The sequence below is a fragment of the Mus caroli genome, unplaced genomic scaffold (assembly GCF_978045245.1).
Source record: "Mus caroli unplaced genomic scaffold, Mus_caroli_1 scaffold_2, whole genome shotgun sequence".
Taxonomy (NCBI): Eukaryota; Metazoa; Chordata; class Mammalia; order Rodentia; family Muridae; genus Mus; species Mus caroli.
The window spans coordinates 146,814,410-146,825,982 of NW_028227257.1; the positions used below are offsets into that span (position 1 = coordinate 146,814,410).

The window sequence follows — 11,573 nt, forward strand, 5'->3', positions numbered from 1 at the left end:
TGCACAGGTATGCACACATGCAGATGGAGGTCAGAGGTCAGCATCAGGCATCTTCCTCAATCCCTCTCCAGTTTAGTTTTTGAGACAAGGTCTCTTATTGGAGCCAGCTCATAGATTTGGCTAGTCTGGCCAGCAAGCTCCCAGGGTCCTCCTGTCTCTGCTTCTCCAGGCCTGAGACTGCTAGTATACCAACAAGCCTGGCTTCTTAGCAGACTCCAGGGATCTGAGCTCAGGCTCTCATGCTTCAGTGGTAATCACTTTACAGACTGAGCCATCTCTCCGGATCAGCAGTAACAGTTATCATTAGGAACATTAAATTTAAAATTTTGTATAATGAATTTGAGTTAAAAAATTTAAAAACTCAAAGACTAAAATTCAAGTGGAGGTAATCGCTCTGGTCCCTCATCCCACACCTTCTGTGGGACCCTGGGCTCCTCCCTTCTGCCTCCCGAGGGAAATGTTGGGCTGCTTTCCTGTACTGGCACATGGCCTTGCTGGAACCCTTTCTCTTAACTTCCTAGGTTTCTGTGCAGTTTAAGTTAGTGAGGTGTTCCTAGTTAGTGGATGCTAGCTACCAAGTACTGAGTATTTACTGTGTGTGAGGTCCGTGGCTATGCACACAGTACTCCTACCACTCCATGTGAAGATTGAGATGCATCAGAGAAGGTAAGCCACAGAAAAACTAAAAAGACCAACAGTCACACGCATGAATAACCACATCCTGCTTCATAGAACAGAGTCTGAGTTCCTTTGTGTGTGTGTATATGTGTCTGTCTGTCTGTGAACTTGGTGGTAACATTTTCAAAAGCATGAGACTTTTAAAGTTAACTGTCTTTTATATTGTGATGTTTACCTGAGATCTTGGGGCTAAACAAAAAAGGGAAGGTTATGGTTTAATCGTGATGTGTCAAGTTGACAGGTGATCAGCTGTTAGTTTTTGTCAACTTGACATGAGCTAGAGGCATTCGGGAAGAGGGAACCTTAACTAAGCAAATGCCTCATCAGATCGGCCTGTAGGTATGTCTGGGGGTATTTTCTTGACTAATGATTGATGTGGGTGGCTTCAGCCCACTGTTGGTGGTGCCATTCCTGGGCAGGGTGTCCTGGGTTGTATAAGAAAGCAAGCTGAGCAAGCCACGAAGAGCAAGCCAGTAAGAAATGTTCCTCCGTGATCTCTATTTAAATTTCTACTTTCAGGTTCCTGCCCTGACTTCCTCTAAGGACTGACTGATAGACTGTGGGATGGACATGCAAGCCAGATAAACCCTTTCATCCCCAAATTTCTTTTGGTCATGGAGTTTAATCACAGCAACATAACGCAAACAGAGAGAGCCTAAGGTAACCATGTAAGCATCCGTGTTGGCTCAAAGAGGACCCAGGCCATCCTACTAGAGGAACCCTTTGTGCAGAGACAAGCTAAGTGTCCTGTAAATAAGTGTCCCAGCTGCTCCAGCTGCTCCAGCTGACCTCCTGCTGCTGGATCCACCCAGGCTAACTGTGTGGGGAGGAAGAAAAACCCTTGTACCGGCTGAAACAGCTTATTTATTGAAACAGCCAGTAGTGGAGGGCCTACTTTGACTTATGATTTCAGAGAGTTCAGGCCCTCATGATGAAGCTGGGGGAGGCAAGGCATGGGGGAAGCATCTCAACTCATGGTAGCAGGGGTATATGGTAACGTTTTCTCATGCCAGCCCAAGAAGCAAAGAAAGACAAACTGGAACAAAGGTGGGTATCACTGTCAATGGCCCATCCTAGGGGCCTGCTTTTGCCAGCTGAGCTCTACTCCTGACAGTCTCCAAGCCCTTCAAACAGCTCCACAAGCTGGGGACTGCACATTCAAATGTGAGCCTATAGGTGGTATTTCAGATTCAGGCCCAAACAGGCCATCCCTCTGGGCCCTGTCCCGAACTGCCAACCTTGTACAAAAGGGTTCAAAAGCTGGTGTTGTAAGACAGTACTCATGGAGACGTTTGCTCCACAGCAGTGATGACTGACAGGCATACATGCCACATTGTTGGGCTCTTAAAGCTTCAATTGTACTATCCAGAAGAGGTCAAAGTTCATCTGGTGAAACCCTGGGGTCTTAACAGAGGCAGATGGCTTTTAGAAGACTATAGCAAGGAATGTGGGTTTTGCAGACAGTTGCCCAGCTTCCTGGGTCTGCAAGTAACCAGCTGGGTGACCTAGAATCTCGTGTATGTGTGTATGTGAATGGGTGTGTGTATGTCTGGGGGAGGGTGTGTTTATCTGCCATGAGCTCAGGTGCCTGAAAAAGCCATTGGATTCCTGGAGATGCAAATGGTTGTGAGCAGATGGACAGAGGTGCTGGGAATTGAATTTGGGACCTCTGCAAAGGCAGTAAGCACTGATCCATCTCTCTGCCCCTGTTCCATTGCTCTACTCAAAGGGTTGGCCATGTGGAGAGTGACTGTGTTCCCAAAGAACTGCCCCTAGAATGGAGAGGCAGAGGCATGGTTGAACTGTGCATGCCTGGTTGCAAGTGTTGGGGAACCTGCTTGGTCTATAGTGCTGCTCACTGTGGGTCCCCTCCAGCGAATGTCTAAGGTAGATCAGCTGCCAGTTGCTATGCCTGGTTGCCCAGGCTCAGCTCCCAGGACCAGGAAAGCTTTCTTTTCCAATCATTCTTCAAATGTAATCCATACAAACAATCTTTTTAAAAAGAGAGTTATCTGGCTCTGGGTAGCTCTAGGAGACAGGGACCACTGGAAGAGTGGCTACCCAGGATGTTCCTCAGAGCAGCAGAGAATATGGAACTATGGAGAGTGGGGCCATCCAAGCCTGCTCTAAAGGCAGGCTCTGTGAACATACTTTGCCTGCCCCACCCCTTTCCAACCATTAGTCTAATGGTCTCATATTAGATTTTTGTAAAAAGTAAAATAAAATAAATGAAGGTTTTAACTAATAAAAGAGGGTGAGGCTAAACATCTGTGTATTTAGATGTCCTCAGAAGTGAAGTTAACGCCACATAGTTAATGAATAATTGGACTATTAAACATAATTTTACATGTGTGTATGTATATGAATGTATGTATTTATATGTGTATGTATGCATGTGTGTATGTATGTATATGTATGTGTATATGCATGTGTATATGCCTCTGTGTATATGTATTTGTATATTATGCATTTGTGTATATATGCATATGTGTGTCTGTATATGTGTGTATGTATATGTCTGTGTATGCATATATGTATGTGTATATGCATGTATGTGTATGTATAGGTATGTGTGTATACATGTGTGCATATGTATATGTGTGTATTGTGCTTGTGTATATGTATGTATGTGTGTATGCATATGTATGTATTCATGTGTAAGTATGTGTACATGTGTGTAGGCATGTAGGGGTGTGTGTGTGTGTGTGTGTGTGTGTGTGTGTTTGCAGGCAGGGGTTGACATAGGGTATTTTCTTTAGTTGTTCTCTAACTTATTTTTTGAGGCAGGTTTCTCAGATGAGCCGATTCACTGATTTGGTGAGACTGGCTGGCCAACAATACCAGGGCTCACCCCACCTCTGCCTTCCAACCTGAGTTTGGATTCTCAGCACCTACATAAAAATCCAGGCACTGTGGCACACACATGTAACTCAAGCACTGGGGATTTGAACTCAGGACATTGTACTTGTTCACTGAGCACTTTGCGGATGGAGGCCTCTCCTGAGGACCACATACTTTTGCTTTCTAGAGACTGTGTGTGTGACTTCCATTTTGTTTCTCTTTGGGGAACCTGATGCAGCTGAGAGAAAAAGAAGCATTTTATGTAAAATACTTAACGTGGTGCCCAACACACTGTGCTTGGAAAACCTTCAGAAATGTTCCTTTTGTGACTTGAGCAAGTGGAGGCTAAAACTCTGAGACAGGCAGGATGGTGTCTGGAGCCTGCCAGGTATAGAGCAGTGGTTCTCACCCTGTGGGTCTCGACCCCATTCAGGTCAACCAACCCTTTCACAGGGTTCTCATATCAGATATCCTGCATATCACATATTTACATTATAGTTCACAACAGCAGCAAAACTACAGGTACAAAGTAGCAACAAAAATGATTTTATGGTTGGGGTGGGGGCGGTCACCACACCATGAGGAACTGTATGTATTAAAGACTGCAGCATTCGGAAGGCTGAGAACCACTGATCTAGAGGAGGCCAGCTGGCTTTTACCATTCTGGTTCCCTTTCTGTTGCGGTAATAAAATGCTCTGACCAAAAGATACCTAAAGGAGGAAAGGGCTTATTTGGCATCTACTTCCAGGTCATAGTACGTAAGTAAGGCATGTCAAAGCAGAAGCTGGAAGGCAGGTCTGCTTGCTATCCCTCACCACATCACTTCTAATCAGGGAAGTCACTTACAGCCAAGGAAACACACCAGAAATTATAGAGGAGCAACACTGCTTGCTGGCTGGCTCCCAGGCTTATGTTTAGCCAGCTTCTTATATAGCTCAGGGCCACCTGCCTAGGGAATTGTGCCACCCACAGTGGACTGGATCCATCTACATCAATTAACAATCAAAACAGTCCCCACAGGCCAATCTGATCTAGGCAATCCCTCAGTTGAGACTCTCTCTTCAGAGGACTCGAGGCTGTGTCAAGTGGACAGATAAAACTAAGTGTTAGCGCTCTAGCTGTGAGCTGGTAACCATGAGTTCTTTTTCTCAGGCCACTACCTCATCCTCACGATAGTCCATGAAATGTACTCACTTATAAGTGGATATTAGGGCTGGTGAGATGGCTTAGTGGGTAAGAGCACCCGACTGCTCTTCCGAAGGTCCGGAAGTTCTAATCCCAGCAACCACATGGTGGCTCACAACCATCCGTAATGAGATCTGACTCCCTCTTCTGGAGTGTCTGAAGACAGCTACAGTGTGCTTACATATAATAAATAAACAAATCTAAAGTAAATAAATAAATAAATAAATAAGAAAAAATTTTTTAAAAAGTGGATATTAGCCAAAAAGTACAAGATAGAGGTCCACTACCCATGCTCCACTACACAGACCTAAAGAAGCTAAACAAGAAGGAAAGCCCAGGCAAGGATGCTTGAATGTCTTAGAAGGGGGAATAAAATAGTCATAGGAGGCAGAGGGAGAGAGGGAACTGGGTGGGAGAGGGGATGGGGAAGGGAACGGGGGTGTTCAGGATCAAGTGTCAGGAGAGACAGGAGGGAGGGCCAGAGGGCCAGGGGAATGAATGGAGATTGGTGGCTGGTGGGGAGATGGGAGATGAAGGAGCATCTCTAGGATGAATCAGAGACCTGGGATGGGGGAGGAGGCTTTAGCCGAGACTCCCAGCAGTGAGGATATGGAGCCTGAAGTGGGTACCTCCTGTAGCCAGTCAGGAACTCCAGTGGAGGAATGGGGACACCAACCCATCCACCCCACAAAACTCCCCCAAATCGTCCTGTCTACAAGAAATTCAGGGACAAAGATAGAGCAGAGACTGAGGGAATGGCCACCCAATAACTGGCCTAACCTGAGACCCATCCTCACGGCAAGCACCAATCCCTGACGCTGTCAATGATCACTGTCTATTATGCTTACAGACAGGAGCCTCACAAAACTGTCTTCTGAGAGGATCCACCCAGCAGCTGACTGAAACAGATGCAGAGGCCTACAACCAAACATTGGAGGAAGATCGGAGAGTCTTTTTTTTTTTTTCTTTCTGAGACAGGGTTTCTCTGTGTAGCCCTGGCTGTCCTGGAACTCACTCTGTAGACCAGGCTGGCCTCGAACTCAGAAATCCGCCTGCCTCTGCCTCCCAGGTGCTGGGATTAAAGGTGTGTGCCACCATGCCCGGCCCAAGATTGGGGAGTCTTATCCAAGAGTTGGAGAAATGATCAACAGCCCCGGAGGGGATAGAAATTCCACAGGAAGACCAGCCTAGACTCTGGAGGATCTCAGAGACTGAGCAGCCAACCAAAGAGCATACACAGGCTAGACCTAGGCCCCGCACATATGTAGCAGATGTGCAGCTCAGGCTTCATGTGGGTCCCCCAACAACTGGAGCAGGGGGTGTCCCTAAAGCTGTTCCTGTCTGGGCTGCCTTGTCTGGGCTCAATGGGAGAGGATATGCCTAGCCCTACAGAGGCTTGGTGTGCCAGGATTGGGGGAAACACAGAGGTGGGCTCCAACCTCCCAGATGAGAAGGGGAGGGGGGGAATGGGAGGAGGGACTGTGTGAAGTTGGTACCAGGAGGAGGAGCTGCAATGAATGGAATGTAAAGGGAATAAATAAATTAATGGGAAAAACCAAAACCAAAACCAAACCTGTCATTCTCTTTATGGGCCGATGGAGAAACCAAGGCTCAGATCAGTGTTGTGGTTCCTGGAGTTTATGCAGTAGAGCATGAGATTTGCTCTAGCAAAGGGTCTCTGCCCCCTCCCTCCCTCCCTCCCTCCCTCCCTCCCTCCCTCCCTCCCTTCCTTCCCTCCTTCCCTCCTTCCCTCCTTCCCTCCTTCCCTCCTTCCCTCCTTCCCTCCTTCCTTCCTTTCTTCCTTCCATCTTTCCTGAGTGTGTGTGTGTATGTGTGTGTGTGTGTGTGTGTGTGTGTGTGTGTGTGCAGGCCAGAGATAGCCATTGATACCTTTATCACTCTCCACTTTATTTCTTGTAGAAACCTGGAATCATTTCTTGGCTAGACTGGCTGACTTGGGCTCTGGGGGCATGCTGGATCACAGGCATGCACTCATTGGCTTTGATGTGGGTAGTGGGGGAGGGGCCCCTCACGCTTCTGCAGCAAACACTATTACCTGGCCCCCTTTTCCTCTTTTTAAAAGTTGTTTTACCATTGTGTGTGTTTGGGGGGCATAATATACATGTGTGTGTGCACAATCACATGTGGATGCACTCGCCTGTAGGGATGTTCATAGAGACCAAATATTAACATCAAGATGTTTTCCTCAGTTGGGCGCTCTCTCTCTCTCTCTCTCTCTCTCTCTCTCTCTGATTCACCTGCCTTTGCTTCATCGTGGGAGTGACAGGCACACACTGCCGTACCCACCTTTCCCCCTCCCATGTGAGTCTGGGGATTCAGCGCAGTCCTCACCCTGTGCAGCCAGTTCTTTCCCCACTGCGCCATCTCTCCTGTTCTCCATTTTGGTTTTCTGTTCTTTTGAGATAAGGTCTCCTGTAGCCTAGGCTGGCCTTAAATTTATAGTGCTGAGGCTAGCCTTGAACTCTTGATCCTCCCACCTCTACCTCCTAAGTGCAAGGGTTATAGGCATGTGCCACTCCGCTCACCTCCTTCTAAGCTGGACTTGCAAAGTATAAATGGGCTTTTGCCCACAAAGATGCTGCTATGTCTGTGGTTTCTGGTGTAGTTAACTTCATCAAACAGAACACAGTTCCACTGAGCTAATGTCAATCTCCACAGCTCATTGGCTTTTTCAAAAGAGCAAGTCTCGACTCTCATCTCAATGAGAAAGGCAGCCCTTCAGTCCGCTCTGAGAACCCTGAGTTTCTCACCCCAGAAAGAGTCATAAAACACACTGGGCACCGGAGCACATGCCCATTTGACAAAGACAATTTGATTTGTCCGCGGCTTCTAAAATATTCATCCCCCTTTGATGGACTATCGTTTTATAAATATAGATTATCATTAACTGACACCAGCGGTGCACTGCGGGGTGACCCAGCACCACACCACCGGTTGGAGTGGGGGAGAGATGTCCAATAAAACAGATCATTATCTCTGACTGTGAATCCTGATCTGTGCTGTTTGACTCATTTGCAGAGCAAGGGTCAGCGGCTCACACCAACTACATCTGTTTGTGCCTTTCAACAGCCTGGACACCCCTGCTGGGAAGAATGGAAGAATATTTTTAAAGTTCAGACCTAGGGATAGAAATGGGACACAGGGCATTACAGAAAAGAAAGACCAGCAGGATCACGTGGAGGGGGTTGGGGTTGGGAGTTTCTGGAGTTGGTAGAGCAGTGGTCGAAGTAGGCATGGGGCTTGAACGGGTCAGACTCACCTCTGAGGCTTTGGCTATGGGACAGAGATAGGAATGTTAAAATTATCTGAGTTTTGTCACCTAGGAGATGGCTCCTCTCATGTTAAACTTGTGGCCTGTTGCTGTAGCCCATGATCATTGTTACTTTCCAGGGCAGAGATGGTAGTGTTTCATAAGTTACTGAACCTCTGTAGTGCACCTTCATAGACAGAGCAGTCTCCACTAGCACCCACTATCAACACTTGTGAATGGTCACAGGACCCATTGGGTGGTGCACTGAATGAACCCAGGAGGGCCATTTCTTTTGACCTCCCTGAAAGACAGATGAGATAGACAGGGAGTGGCCAACCCAGAGAGACATGGTCCAGAGCCTTTGCCTGTGGGTACTCAGCAGACAGAAGGTGCGGGCCGAAGGCCCACAGTGGCTTAGGGTGTTATGTTGAGATGGACAGATCTGTTTAAGTCTTGTTCTACCATGTCAGCCCTTCCTCCTTGGGTATTCTAGACACTGGTAGGACCTGAAAGAGATCTGCAGCATTGGGTGGGGGATATGAAATTACGGGCCACCTGTGCCTTGAAGCTCTGTGCTATCCCAAAGAGGATGAGTATCAAGATGGAGGGGTTGTGCATCATATGAGGGGTATATACAACTAGGGACGGAGTAATATGCAGGTGAGGAGGTTTCTCCAGTAGCAGACAGCCTGAGAGAGGAGTTAGTGGAGGGTGGGGAGGGGAGACTGACAGCAAACTTGCCATTACTAGCAGCAGTGGGTTCAAAGGGGTGGAGTCAACTCTTACACCACAGCCTCATCAGTGGCTATCAGAGGGGAGAGGTGACCTAGACCTTGCCCAGGGGCTCAGCAGGGAATCCCTATTGTTCCTGGAGGCATGCTGGCCAGCAGTTGTTCTGTTGCTTCATCTTGACTGAGAGACAATCTTAGGGGAACTCAGCCCCAAAGTTTACTTGAGTGGGGGTTGGGGGGAGGAACCATCCAGAGACAAGGAGTGTTACACCACTGTCAAGTGTTAGATGTCGCCATCAAGAAAAAAAAATTACATCTCGTCCTGACGAGCGACTAATCAAGGCAAGGCGAACGGTCCCGCAATAAATTACGCGGGCACGAAATAAACCACACAAACAGACCGATGATAATAAATGTAAATTATTTCTCTGAAGAAATTTTCTTGGTATATGAGTAATTCGAACCATCAGGAAGGCGTCTTCCTTAACATTAATTACAGAAGATGACAAGCGGGCTGATGACTGGGAAGGCTCATTATCTGAGAACATATTCACAACTTTGCAATTTGCGCGAGATGTACTCCGGCTAAATTAATCTCCCTTCTTTGCATGAGCCTCTTCTAATTTTCATGTTATTAACAGGTTTGCAGTATCAGTCAGCGCCTGTCACTCTAATCAGGTTTCGGCATGTTCGTGAAAGCGAAGCGTCATTTATAAGGATAAGGCCTCATAATGGTGCTTGCTTTCATGTGGAGAATTCTACAAGGCCGCTTTTAATAAGGCACTTTAATCATCTCCTTTGCTCAACTTTTGGCCCCACTGTTCCTTTATGAAGAGTCATTAAAAGACTTGAAGTTCATCAAGGAGGGAATATTCATGACATTGTTCACATGAGGTTGAGTCTAGTTCCAAGTAGAAGGCTACAGGGAGTAAGGGCAAGAGAGTGACCCACAGACAACTACGGGTAACCTGTGTGCTTTGTCTCCACCAAAGGTCGTCAGGTGCAACCAACCTGGTTCTCTGTCCAACCAAGACACGCCCCCAAATATGGTGGGTTGTACAGACCGCAGGGCAAGTCTCGGGGATCCTGAGCATCTGAAGAGGTTCTCGCAGGTCAGTAACCTGGACAGCTCCGAGCCCTGGAATAAACATCACCCCATGGAGGGGTTCCACTCTGCTCCTGGTCTCTGAGTGTGGTCCGTTCCTCTCACTTGTTTTGTGTGATTTGGGGTTCAGAGGAGAACGGTAAGTTTTCTGCTCTAAGCAGAGTGTCTTCTCAGAGCGTTCAGGAACCCTGACGGACTTGTAGACTGTGTACGTGCACTTGCATGTGTGAATCTGGGTCCACACACCCTTTTTATAATGGACCTGAGTCCCCTCTCCTGTGGATCTGGGTACTGTCTCCTGTGAAACTGAGTCCCATCGCCCATGAATCTAGTTCTCCCGTTTGCAAATTTGGGTTCCCTTCCTGTAAAACTGAGTCCCTTTATCTGTGAACCTTGGTCTCCCTCCTATGCATCTGGGCCCTCTGTTGTGAGCCTTGGTGCCCCTCTTTGCTTCAGGTCTTGCAGAGCAGGAAATGTGCTCACGCATCCCAGCAGAGACACATGGTGTTAGTTTGCCTCCAGTGATCCTCGGTGGCCTCTGAAAAACATCCTTAGCGCTTTGTTGTCACACAGAATCCTTCTGGCTGGGCCAGCCCATCTATTAGTGTGCAGAATATAAACTGGGAGAAGAAGGCAGGCCCTCATCCTCCCCAAGCCCGGAATCACCTGTGATCTTGGACAGGTCATCTTCTCTTCTAGGATCATCTGTATAACACCTGAAGGTTCTCCATCTTTGTCCCATGTTGCCACTGCTAACTAAAGTCCCATCTTCTCACATCCACTCAGTGATGGATCTGGAAGGAGCCTTACAAGGGGATAGCTTCCTATTTTCCATATATGTCTCTACCCGCAGTGTAGTCTGACCATGTGGTGGCCTAGGTCTGTCCTGGCTGGGACAATGTTGGAGCACCTCCCCTTCTTCTGAGGCAGGAATGTACTATGGAGCTCAGGCTGCCCTAGGAATACAGTGTGTGTGTGTGTGTGTGTGTGTGTGTGTGTGTTCCTGCCTCAACCTCCTGAGTGATGGTATTACATGGTGAGCGCCATAGTGACCAGCATGACCATGAATCTTCATCTTCAGGAGTCACCTTTCTCTGAGATCTATGGATAGTGCTCTGCCCTGTCCCTAGCCAGAGCTCATTGGTCCTCAGCTCAGCAGGTCAACTCTCCTGAAGATCACGATAGGTTGATAGTCCCTGGCCTATAACAAGGACATTGTAGACAAGTGGGGACCCCATCTTTCCCCAGGAGACCTGGAGAACAGGAAGGCGGTTTACATGGAGGGGAGGGGAGGAGAACGAGAGAGACTCTCCAGGAGGCTGGAGCAGCCTTGTCTCTGGTTCCAGGTCCTTGTGGTAAACACTGGAGTCTATAAGATATCCCTGGATTGTGTGTGTGTGTGTGTGTGTGTGTGTGTGTGTGTGTGTGTGTGTGTTGGTACACATTTGTGCATGTTCATGTGGAGGCCAACCTTGGAAGTTATTCCTCAGGTATCGTCCAGCTTACTTTTTAATGTATGTATGTGTGTACTGTGTAAGACTATGTGAAGCATGTGTGTGCAGTTGCTGCAGAGGGCAGAGGTGGTTGAATCTGAAGTTATAAGTTGCTGTGCATATCTGGTGGGTTGGAGTGGGTGCAGGGAACCAAAGTCAGGTTCTTGACTACTGAGCTATTTCTCTGGCCCTCACCTTAGTTTTTGAGAAACTATTTCTCATTGGCTTGGAGCTCATTGATTAGGCTAGGCTAGCTTGCCAGCGAGTG

General features: G+C 47.7%; 1 long non-coding RNA gene across 1 annotated transcript; it reads left to right on the plus strand.

Moving 5' to 3' along the window:
- The first annotated feature begins 561 nt into the window (after window positions 1–561).
- On the plus strand, window positions 562–5,771 carry LOC147005942 (uncharacterized). The gene is made up of 3 exons (XR_015045369.1): window positions 562–666; window positions 1,198–1,338; window positions 5,556–5,771. It is a non-coding gene; the product is annotated as an uncharacterized LOC147005942 (long non-coding RNA).
- The last annotated feature ends 5,802 nt before the right edge of the window (window positions 5,772–11,573 follow it).